The 12,328-nt window shown below is 40.9% G+C and overlaps 2 protein-coding genes and 1 long non-coding RNA gene across 3 annotated transcripts in view; 1 reads left to right on the forward strand and 2 right to left on the reverse strand.

Annotated features, from left to right (window-relative positions):
* Positions 1-12,328, forward strand: part of LOC145451682 (uncharacterized) — a 49,753-nt gene that overhangs the window by 13,496 nt on the left and 23,929 nt on the right. The window lies entirely within an intron of this gene.
* Positions 1,221-12,328, reverse strand: part of LOC145451671 (uncharacterized) — a 33,942-nt gene continuing 22,834 nt past the window's right edge. The window contains exon 4 of the transcript XR_013918983.1: positions 1,221-1,230. The gene's annotated coding sequence lies outside the window, so the exon portion shown is untranslated. The remainder of the gene's footprint in view (positions 1,231-12,328) is intronic.
* The window catches only part of LOC145451651 (solute carrier family 35 member H1-like), a 90,762-nt gene continuing 89,811 nt past the window's right edge, over positions 11,378-12,328 (reverse strand). The window contains exon 9 of the transcript XR_013918978.1: positions 11,378-11,806. The gene's annotated coding sequence lies outside the window, so the exon portion shown is untranslated. The remainder of the gene's footprint in view (positions 11,807-12,328) is intronic.

Below are 12,328 nucleotides of genomic sequence, written 5' to 3' on the forward strand. Positions count from 1 at the left end.
GGCTAGCGCGGATTGAATCACAAACTTCATATTTGTCTGACAAAAGGTGTAATCTTTAACAATTCACCCCAAATGCCAATGCTTTGGGTGTATATCTTATGGTATATGTGTGTAGGGGTGTGTTCGGCTCATTTCCACCAATAGCTTAGGTGTAAATGACAAATTCAGTACCCAATAGGTGTGATGACCCAAAACACACCCTACACTAGGGTGTGAATTGCGAAAACACACCATTTTCGTTAACAGTGTAGTGTTAACCAGAGGTGGTCAAAGTAGCCAAGAAAGCTACTCAAGTAGAAGTAGGAGTAGCGACGAAAAAATCTACTCCAGTACGGGTAGAAGTAGCCTACTTCTTTCATAAGCAACTTAAAACTAGTTGATGTAGAAGTTGATTTGACTGACTTTAAATCTACTCAAGTAAGTAAGTAGTTGTCATTCGTTCGCATGGATTGTCTGAAGCTGCGAATTGAGTGGCAGAGCTTGATTCATATTGATGCATACCACCAGGAGGTATCCAATTTTCGACAGCATAACCATTCGTCCGCATCATGGGATGAAAATGATAGTATTGATATGGAAATGCGATACTAATCCTCTGTTCACTCGTACAGCCCATTTTAGAAAATATCATGGTGTGGCGCCCTCTCCCAGGCCCGTGGTTTAGTCGAAGAGCAATACGAAGTTGTATCGGATTCGGTGTAATGTAAACATTTGCGCGGTTAGTAAACGTTAATATAAAATAGGGTCAATCGTAAAAATGCCATATTGTGTAGCTTCATTTCCGAAAATTAAAGGCATTACTACACTTGCTTTTACACGTCAACATGTATGTTTTCTAGACAAAAGAACTGAAACTAATCAAAACTCTGAGTAATGATACTGCGAATTGAACGAAAAATACCAGAAAAGCGGAAATGTATTTCATCGGGACAAGTTTAACGTTGGTCTGCTGAGACAGGTCTAACGCTCAAAAAATTCAGAGACAACTTTTCCAGATTATCACACGGCATTGGTTGCTAGAATAAGATATGACGGGTAAATGCTAGATTGCGAAAAGCTAGTTTCAAACGTAAAGATGGGCCATACTTACTGTGATTAAATATGTTATATTGGTGACAATGCGGTGCGAAAGGGGCCACACACCTGCTACCTAAATAATATTCACTTCGTGAAAAAATATTTGTAACTCCATAGCTACTTTGTTTGAAGCGCGACGGAAATTGTGTTTGACTTAAATTTTCTTAAAACTGATAGTTAGAACTCTGTGAAAACAGCCCGAGAATTCCCCAGTTTCTCTTTCTAATTGGAGGTTTACACTACTTCTACTTGACAAACTGAAAATAGCGAAAAGTAAGTAAGTAGATCACAAAATATCACTTGGCAGAAGTAGCGAAAATTTGATATACTTGAGTAAGCATCATAAGTAGAGGAAATCTACTTGAGTACTTCGAAAAAGTAGAAGTACTTCGTTACTGACCACCTCTGGTGTTAACCCGAGTGAGCTGAAACGGTAAGATGGATCGCCGACGAATGCTAGATATTTACCCCTAAGAAACTCACGCTCAAGTAAATCACAACGAATTAGATCGCACTAAATCATCTATATTTGGCACAAAACAAGTTAAATCTGACAGAAATTGCACTAAAGGAAAAGTAACAAGTGTACTAGCATGAAGCACCACTACCAATACTAATATAGCAACAAAATTTGATAAAGTGCGCTCGCAAGAGCTCGTATATACGTCACCTACACGGCATAGTCGCGAAAATCGGAATGAGTTCATCGACTTGAAAATAGCAAGCAACTAGTGACACAAGATAACTCAATACGCGATTGGTCAGTATGTATAACCCAAAACCACGGATACCAGAGATTCCGTGGGTACTGGAAAACACAACCTCTTGTTGGGTAGCTAAAAGAATCATCATCATTAGGCTACGAAATTTCACTAAGAAATCAGCCTTTTGTAGGCACACAGCATGTTCACACCTTGATAGTACAAACTACTGAAAACGCACAATCAATACTGTACTAGATTTTTGCGATGAGAAAACGAAAAAAATTCAGCTGGATTCAGCAGAGGACGCAGTCTTTGTATTTGTAAGATAAATTTGAAACGTTAAGAAACAGGATAAACTTGTCTAGTGCGCAATGCACGGGAGAGATTCCGTCAAACACAACTGTATTTAAAACCCGACAAAATCCATCCCTGATTGATAAATATAAAACTATACGAATGCTGAACTGAAAAGATGGCCTATGTTGACCAGGCATGGGGTAATCGCGATTAGTAATCGTAATCGATTACAACGATTACAGCATTTTGAAGTAATCGTAATCGCAATCGATTACATTCGAAAAAAATCCGAAGTAATCGTAATCGTAATCGACTACTTCCCATATCTAATCGATTTTTTTGTGAAAGAACGATTACTTTTTGTTTGTACAAGGACTATGATATAAACTGAATATTCGTGAACAAGAATGAGATAATATACCACGTTAGCGATAGCACAAACGTCTGTTTTGAAACGCCACGGACTCATTATTACGTCAGAAGTATTAGCTCCGCTCGTCATTGCATAACAAGTATCCACACATAGTAAACAGACATGCGATGGACATTGTAGCAGAGATGCCACTCCTGGGTTTTTCCACCCAGATCTGGGTTTTTCCAGCATCACCTGGGTTTCTGGTTTTTTTTTCAACATCATGTTTGTCAGGTCAATTTTACGGCGCAAAATTGATTATTAGATTAGCATTAGTAAGATCTTCTAATGTCGACGGATTCCACTGTGATTGAAACGGCAGAGTCCAAAGAGACCCATTTACTATTAAAATGAGAGGTCTTGGCGTGATGCGATAGAGCTTCATTGAATACTGACTACTAGGTCGCAGAAAGTCATGTTGACACGTTAACTCTGATTTAGGACTTGAATGCTACCGGTAGTGCTGCAACAAATTCGGGGTCAAGTGTAGAATCCGGCCAGTGTTCCCCATGACCACCACCGATCAGTGTTGCACCTGAAACTTCAGTGTTGCACCTGAAACTGTCGGAATTCATAGTGCTTCACGTAGTTACCGACTATGCTCCCCACTAAACCCTATAAATACTGTCAAGGTTCCATATTATATCTTATCATATTATTATATCTTGAATTCCCAGATACACATGCCGGTGACGAGCAAGATTACATTTTACATCGCTCGCTCGCATGCCAGATGAACGGCTTATACAAGAAATCGAAGGAAAGGGGAAAGGAAGCGACTTACTCCAATCTCTTCACCACATTATGTATTGTGTATCGCAATTTTATCGAAAATTTAAAAAATAAAACGCATGACGCCTATACTATCAAGTGTATCTAGTGTACTTTGCGGCCACTAAACTCATGTACGGACACTTGCAAGATGTGGGGAGATGGTGAAGGTTTATCTGGGCTCCTCTTCACCCGCGCCGTTGTCCAGAAAAGACCCGACGTAAGAAAGCACTCATGTATAAGAAACCCCCATAGTCGTGTATGGTATCTAGTGTACTTTTCAGCCACAATACTTATGTGAAGACACTCGCATAGTCGCGTATCATACCAAGTGTACTTTTCAGCCGCAAGACTTATGTGAAGACACTCGCATAGTAGGGTATGATACCAAGTGTACTTTTCAGCCACAGTAGTTATGTACAGACACTCGCATATTAGGGTATGATATCAAGTGTACTTTTCAGCCGCAAGACTTATGTGAAGACACTCGCATAGTAGGGTATGATACCAAGTGTACTTTTCAGCCACAAGACTTATGTGAAGACACTCGCATAGTCGCGTATCATACCAAGTGTACTTTTCAGCCGCAAGACTTATGTGAAGACACTCGCATAGTAGGGTATGATACCAAGTGTACTTTTCAGCCACAAGACTTATGTGAAGACACTCGCATAGTCGCGTATCATACCAAGTGTACTTTCCAGCCACAATAGTTATGTACAGACACTCGCATCGTAGGGTATGATACCAAGTGTACTTTTCAGCCACAAGACTTATGTACAGACACTCGCATCGTAGGGTATGATACCAAGTGTACTTTTCAGCCACAAGACTTATGTGAAGACACTCGCATAGTCGCGTATCATACCAAGTGTACTTTCCAGCCACAGTAGTTATGTACAGACACTCGCATATTAGGGTATGATATCAAGTGTACTTTTCAGCCGCAAGACTTATGTGAAGACACTCGCATAGTAGGGTATGATACCAAGTGTACTTTTCAGCCACAAGACTTATGTGAAGACACTCGCATAGTCGCGTATCATATACCAAGTGTACTTTCCAGCCACAATAGTTATGTACAGACACTCGCATCGTAGGGTATGATACCAAGTGTACTTTTCAGCCACAAGACTTATGTGAAGACACTCGCATAGTCGCGTATCATACCAAGTGTACTTTCCAGCCACAATAGTTATGTACAGACACTCGCATCGTAGGGTATGATACCAAGTGTACTTTTCAGCCACAAGACTTATGTACAGACACTCGCATCGTAGGGTATGATACCAAGTGTACTTTTCAGCCACAAGACTTATGTGAAGACACTCGCATAGTCGCGTATCATACCAAGTGTACTTTCCAGCCACAGTAGTTATGTACAGACACTCGCATATTAGGGTATGATATCAAGTGTACTTTTCAGCCGCAAGACTTATGTGAAGACACTCGCATAGTAGGGTATGATACCAAGTGTACTTTTCAGCCACAAGACTTATGTGAAGACACTCGCATAGTCGCGTATCATATACCAAGTGTACTTTCCAGCCACAATAGTTATGTACAGACACTCGCATCGTAGGGTATGATACCAAGTGTACTTTTCAGCCACAAGACTTATGTACAGACACTCGCATCGTAGGGTATGATACCAAGTGTACTTTTCAGCCACAAGACTTATGTGAAGACACTCGCATAGTCGCGTATCATACCAAGTGTACTTTTCAGCCACAAGACTTATGTACAGACACTCGCATCGTAGGGTATGATACCAAGTGTACTTTTCAGCCACAAGACTTATGTGAAGACACTCGCATCGTAGGGTATGATACCAAGTGTACTTTTCAGCCACAAGACTTATGTGAAGACACTCGCATAGTCGCGTATCATACCAAGTGTACTTTCCAGCCACAATAGTTGTGTACAGACACTCGCATATTAGGGTATGATATCAAGTGTACTTTTCAGCCACGATACTTATGTACAGACAGAGGTGGTCAGTATCGAAGTATTTCTACTTTTTCGAAGTACTCAAGTAGTTTTCGTCTACTTCTGGTACTTACTCAAGTAGATCTGATTTTCGCTACTTATACTTCTACTTCTTAATATTTTGTGATATACTTACTTACTTTTCGCTATTTTCAGTTTGTCAAGTAGAAGTAGTTCAATCTTCCAATCAGGAAGATAGCCTGAGGAATTTCGGAGCTGTTTTCACGGAGTATCAACATTTAATTTTCATAAAAGTTTAGTAAAGCACAGAATTTTCGTCGCGCTTCGCGCGCAGTGGATACGGTGTGACCAGTATGATTTCACGAAAGTATCGGTGAATATAATTTAAGTGGAGGGTTGGAGTGGTTCCGTTCACACCACATTGTTGCCCATCACCCATGAAATAATTCATCACAGTATATGGCTCATCATAACGTTTGAAACTGATGTTTCGCAATCTAGCATTTTCTTGTCATATCGTAATCTAGCATATATATGTCCATGGCATGTCCTGGAAAAGTGTTTTAGCATACCACCCTTGAAACTTACTGGACTAAAAACATGAAATATATATTCTGCTTTTAGAAACAGTATTTATATTTCACTTTCAATTCTCAGTATCATATAGCCTACTTTGAGTTATAATTAATATCAGTTCTTTTGTCCGAATAACATACAGGTTGAAGTATAAAAGCAAGTGCAGTAATGCCTTTAAATTCTGGAAATATAGCTACACAATATGGCATTTTTACGGTTCACGATATTTTTTGTTAACGTTTACAAATCGCGCAAACTGTTTACACCGTATCCTATACAACTTATCCATATTGCACTTCGACTAAACTACGGGCCTTATAGGGGGAAGGCACCATACCATGCTATTTTCCAAAACGCGTTGTTTAAGAACACAGAGGATTAGTATCGCATTTCCTTATCAATACTATCATTTTCACCCCATGATGTGGACGAATGCTTATGCTATCGAAAATTGGATACCTGCTGGTATGCATCAATATGAATCAAGCTCGTCACCTATATCACATAGCTCAATTTGCAACTTTTGATAATCCATCCAATCAGGATCGTTTTCACAACTATTTACTTACTTGAGTACTTTTAAAGTCAGTCAATTCTACTTCTACTTCAATTAGTTTTATGCTGCTCATGAAATCAGTACTTCTACTTGGTATCATACCCTACTATGCGAGTGTCTGTACATAACTATTGTGGCTGGAAAGTACACTTGGTATGATACGTGACTATGCGAGTGTCTTCACATAAGTCTTGCGGCTGAAAAGTACACTTGGTATGATACGCGACTATGCGAGTGTCTTCACATAAGTCTTGTGGCTGAAAAGTACACTTGGTATGATACGCGACTATGCGAGTGTCTTCACATAAGTCTTGCGGCTGAAAAGTACACTTGGTATGATACGCGACTATGCGAGTGTCTTCACATAAGTCTTGTGGCTGAAAAGTACACTTGGTATCATACCCTACTATGCGAGTGTCTGTACATAACTATTGTGGCTGGAAAGTACACTTGGTATGATACGCGACTATGCGAGTGTCTTCACATAAGTCTTGTGGCTGAAAAGTACACTTGGTATCATACCCTACTATGCGAGTGTCTGTACATAACTATTGTGGCTGGAAAGTACACTTGGTATGATACGTGACTATGCGAGTGTCTTCACATAAGTCTTGCGGCTGAAAAGTACACTTGGTATGATACGCGACTATGCGAGTGTCTTCACATAAGTCTTGTGGCTGAAAAGTACACTTGGTATCATACCCTACGATGCGAGTGTCTTCACATAAGTCTTGCGGCTGAAAAGTACACTTGGTATGATACGCGACTATGCGAGTGTCTTCACATAAGTCTTGTGGCTGAAAAGTACACTTGGTATCATACCCTACGATGCGAGTGTCTGTACATAACTATTGTGGCTGGAAAGTACACTTGGTATGATACGCGACTATGCGAGTGTCTTCACATAAGTCTTGTGGCTGAAAAGTACACTTGGTATCATACCCTACTATGCGAGTGTCTGTACATAACTATTGTGGCTGGAAAGTACACTTGGTATGATACGCGACTATGCGAGTGTCTTCACATAAGTCTTGTGGCTGAAAAGTACACTTGGTATCATACCCTACTATGCGAGTGTCTTCACATAAGTCTTGCGGCTGAAAAGTACACTTGGTATGATACGCGACTATGCGAGTGTCTTCACATAAGTATTGTGGCTGAAAAGTACACTAGATACCATACACGACTATGGGGGTTTCTTATACATGAGTGCTTTCTTACGTCGGGTCTTTTCTGGACAACGGCGCGGGTGAAGAGGAGCCCAGATAAACCTTCACCATCTCCCCACATCTTGCAAGTGTCCGTACATGAGTTTAGTGGCCGCAAAGTACACTAGATACACTTGATAGTATAGGCGTCATGCGTTTTATTTTTTAAATTTTCGATAAAAATGCGATACACAATACATAATGTGGTGAAGAGATTGGAGTAAGTCGCTTCCTTTCCCCTTTCCTTCGATTTCTTGTATAAGCCGTTCATCTGGCATGCGAGCGAGCGATGTAAAATGTAATCTTGCTCGTCACCGGCATGTGTATCTGTGAATTCAAGATATAATAATATGATAAGATATAATATGGAACCTTGACAGTATTTATAGGGTTTAGTGGGGAGCATAGTCGGTAACTACGTGAAGCACTATGAATTCCGACAGTTTCAGGTGCAACACTGAAGTTTCAGGTGCAACACTGATCGGTGGTGGTCATGGGGAGCACTGGCCGGATTCTACACTTGACCCCAAATTCGTTGTGTGTCAGTAAATAGTAGGCCTATGTAACTGCTGTAAAGTATGCAATTTATGCACATGGAAAGACCAATTGTTGATCTAACTAATTTACCATGTTTACATCAGAGTATATTCACTTTCAACATAGGGACACTCAAAGAGAGACATTTTGGGCAACCGGGCAAGTTATTCAGAGTGAGCGGGGTTTGTTAAATGCAAATGTACTCTAAATTTCATGATTTGGCAGTTTCTTTTTCGACTGAACATCCCAGATAAAAGTGTTTGTCCCAGGTTTAATGAATCGAAAGCTATTTTCAATCCATCTGGTCAGCTCGCAGTCACTAGAACTACCCTACAATCATCCTCACGATAGATGGGGATTAGCATTGTTACTAACATTACGAATATATAATACACTACGTATTGACCCCCATACCGAATGCCTGGTAGCAATGTGTCGAGAGGAAAACAGCATATTTCGATGGATTTGCTCATTTAACTGAGCAACATGCATATTTTAGATGGAAATGAACCGTTGGGATTTCAATAGCAAGGGCTAAAACTTCTTCTATGTCCGTATAACTGTCATTAAAAGACTCTCAGTCACTGTTCTACAGCTATATCATAGAAATTTGAGTGAAATAGAGGATCTGGGTTTTTCTGGTTTTTTTTAACGTCCAAATCTGGGTTTTTCCAAAATATCTCAGTGGCATCTCTGCATTGTAGTGTGATTGTAAGAACACCTCCCGTGGTGTATATCAGGTTATCAATACACTACAGAAGCCGCTACCTCGCAGCAGGATATTGATCACCACTCTGCCTATAGATTCAAATAGTAACTTATGTATTAATGTTTGGTTGTGCTCTGTTAAACGCAGTTTACCATTGATGCTTGGCGAGCAGGAGGCCTACGCACGCACGTGCACCTGACGAAGATTCGGAATTTTGTACTCGTCGAATAAGACATTGCAGTTTCCACAACGAAGCATTACAAATAAACAGCTGCTGATATATATCATAACCGAGCCGTGCTTAGCCGTTTCTCGTAACAGCAGCTCGCTGTATATGTATTAAGTTGAAGGCAGAATTTTTATGTTAACTATATCTTATTCTCATATAACTACTTGAAACGGGCGTCAATCGTTATTTCACAGTTCGTTACTTAGCATTTGGACCTGCCGCCATAACCATCCGCTTATATAGCCTGACATGTTAGCGTGGGTTGTAGCTAGAATCAGCAATTCAGCCAAAACAGCAATTCCCCCTGTCCAACCGTTGGTCAATTTTCAAAACTGAATTTCGTCAATAATATTGGTAATTGCATTATATTACTATTCATTTATAACCTCTCTGAGCCCCGAGTGTCAGATTTACCTGTAAAGCTGGGGCACGTAATTCATATTCATAGCATCTGGTATGTTGTTATAATTACTGTATGTTGTTAATTCGCGACCTCCCGTTCGTTGTATAATCACAAGATATTGTACTCGCCCAAACGTAGCAGACTAAAAGAATATCTTTTGTGAGACGCACACACACATTGTCATGGCTTTATTCCTTTGTGGATTCGCCGGGTGACATTTGCATTGTGGGCTCAGATTGGAAGGACAGAAGTTATTAATCACGCCCACTCAGCGCGGCTATTGACAATGGACGAATACCCTAAGTTTCGGCCAAGGTATTTCTTTGGTATCACATCCCTTGGAGTTGCGTTTTGGCCGAAACTGCATATGTCTTTTGGTGTGTTGTGGGATCGTGGCGCGGTAATGACCGCGGCTCCGAAATGCCTGCCCATAAAAATATAGCCTATGTATATGTTTTTTCTTGAGGGGAAGAGGTATGCATTTCAAACCCAGCTATCTACTGGAGCAGGGGTCACCAACTGTTTTGAAACAAAAAGCTACTTCTTATGTAGAGTGTACTGATTATTGCGACGACCGACGGGTTACTACATACTCCCGTCGTTTATCCATGTTCAGTTGGATTTCTTCACTTAGAGTAAGACAATCAGAGCACTGGGCCGGGTTTCCGCCCCTTACCAAGAAAAAAAACGCTCACTCGCAGGGACTCACACCAGCTCCTCCAAGCTCAGTTGCGTTGCTGCAGTGCGCGCAGAAGCGCCAATCTCCGCGTCTAGACTCGGGAATATTAACTATAGATTCCCGTCGAGCCGCCGCATGGGCGAAGACAAGCAATGCCCCGAGCGACTGCGTTCGTATGTTCCTTGGAGTCGGCAGACCCATGTTCACCTGCTGCTCATATGAAGCGAGCTTCAACTTTCAAATATCTCATTTGGATATTTGCTACAGCGCAGTGGTGGCCATACGAACGGGGGGTGCCTGGGCGAGACTTACTGGGGGCCCCCTATAAGTATCTATCTGTAACTTATGGGGGGCTTCGCCCCCCAGACCCCTCTTTCGCATCTGTTATTATTATCTATCTATCAAGGTTTGGCCAGGTGCTGGATTCGGCCAGGTCTATTTTGCATGTTTGCAAGAATAGACTACATCAAAACTAAGTAGTTCTTTCGCATGCAGAGACGTGATGATTATCGGGATACGAGACTTTTCTAACAAATGCAGAGATTTGATGATGATTGACACATCTGTACGGAATCCTATTCTTGCTTCACACGGATTTCCATGTTTATTCGTTATTATCCTTGAAAAAAGCGCATAATCTAAATAGGGGAGTCCTTCGACCAGCCCCCCCGGCGACCGCCCACCTCTCCCACCCCAAAAGCCACCACTACTACAGCGACCGCGGGCGACTCATTTGGTCCGCGTTGGTGACCCCTGTACTAGAGACATTTGAATCGCAAAGCTCGAAAAACATTTTCAAGAATTAATTAAATTCTCGAAAATACGCTATAACATATGTTGGTTTACGAAATACTTTTGAGTCCCTTTCGAGCACGCTCCCCACTCTATTAAGGAATTTGGGGTGCGGCAGGTAAAGACCTGGCAATAATGCAAATCGTTGGATGCGATAAATCATCCACTATAAAGTTGGGCAATTGATATATTATGACGTAATAAGCAAATGACGCATGACGGTATAAAGAAAGTTGATATCTCATCAAGCCTTTTCATCGCAATCCTTGTATTGTCTTCCCATATATCATTTAAGATTATAGTCCTAAGCAAAACAAATGTAATCGTGAGTAATCGTGATTACTTTTTCAATGTAATCGTAATCGTAATCGACTACTGCCTGATTTTGCTGTAATCGTAATCGTAATCGTAATCGCGTGATTCCGAAGTAATCGTAATCGCAATCGATTACATTCATAAAGTAATCACCCCATGTCTGATGTTGACATCACTTAGCTGGGACGTGGTGTAAACAAACTTAACCCAGAACAATACCTTAAGTGCATTAGCATGTATTGTGGCTCATGCAACAGATGACAATCATTCAAAGTCATCTATTCCATCTTGACTATGTTGTCGGACAGTCTGATGCACCAACTCAGAAGTTGGACGACAGTCAAGAGTGATATCACAAACGAACTCGCACAGATAAATAGTTAACCTATCAGGAGTACATCATGAACTGCTATTGCCACGACAACGAACAGATATCGATTGCGACTAAATCCCGGCGAATTACGATGGATGGCAGCTTTTGCTATCACCCTGGCCTTGAAAATAATTCGTCTTCTTCGCTAGAATCGAAATTTGATGAAAGTTCATTGCGGCCCAGAAGTCCCATTCTGATATCTTCCGATTGCGATTCGTCTGACATAAAAAATTGGAGATCACGTAAACGTATTCATACTTTTTTCAAGACATTTTCGAGTAAGCATTAAAAAGATACGATCGAGACCAATCACACCACCTGAAAGGAGTATTAGGATAATTCAGCTGATATATCTGTCTCACAGGTTGTTTTAATTTTTGAGTGAACAAAATAGACCTCTTAAGAGGAAGAGAGTCACAGTAACGTTTTACAAAAAAAAATAGCTTCAATTCCAGTTCTTACCGTTGGAGCCTCGAAATCTCAACACCGAAAAACATGTTGCACATAGCTACGAATATTCATGGAAAGACGATTTCCCAATGGTCGCCAAGTGTTATGAAACAATCATGGTCCCGAATCATCAAACTATTTTGGATAACATGAAACTGGTATCATTTTCCTTGCAGCCGCCAAAACTACTTCTTTGCACTTTTAGAGTTATTGTACTCTTACAATGTCACAGTATGTGGTGCTGGAATAACTCGCTGCTCGCCGGGTTGCGACTTGCGACCAATGACAAG

This window comes from Botryllus schlosseri, chromosome 12 (assembly GCF_051294905.1).
Source record: "Botryllus schlosseri isolate E-star chromosome 12, Bs_hap1, whole genome shotgun sequence".
NCBI classification, from domain to species: domain Eukaryota; kingdom Metazoa; phylum Chordata; class Ascidiacea; order Stolidobranchia; family Styelidae; genus Botryllus; species Botryllus schlosseri.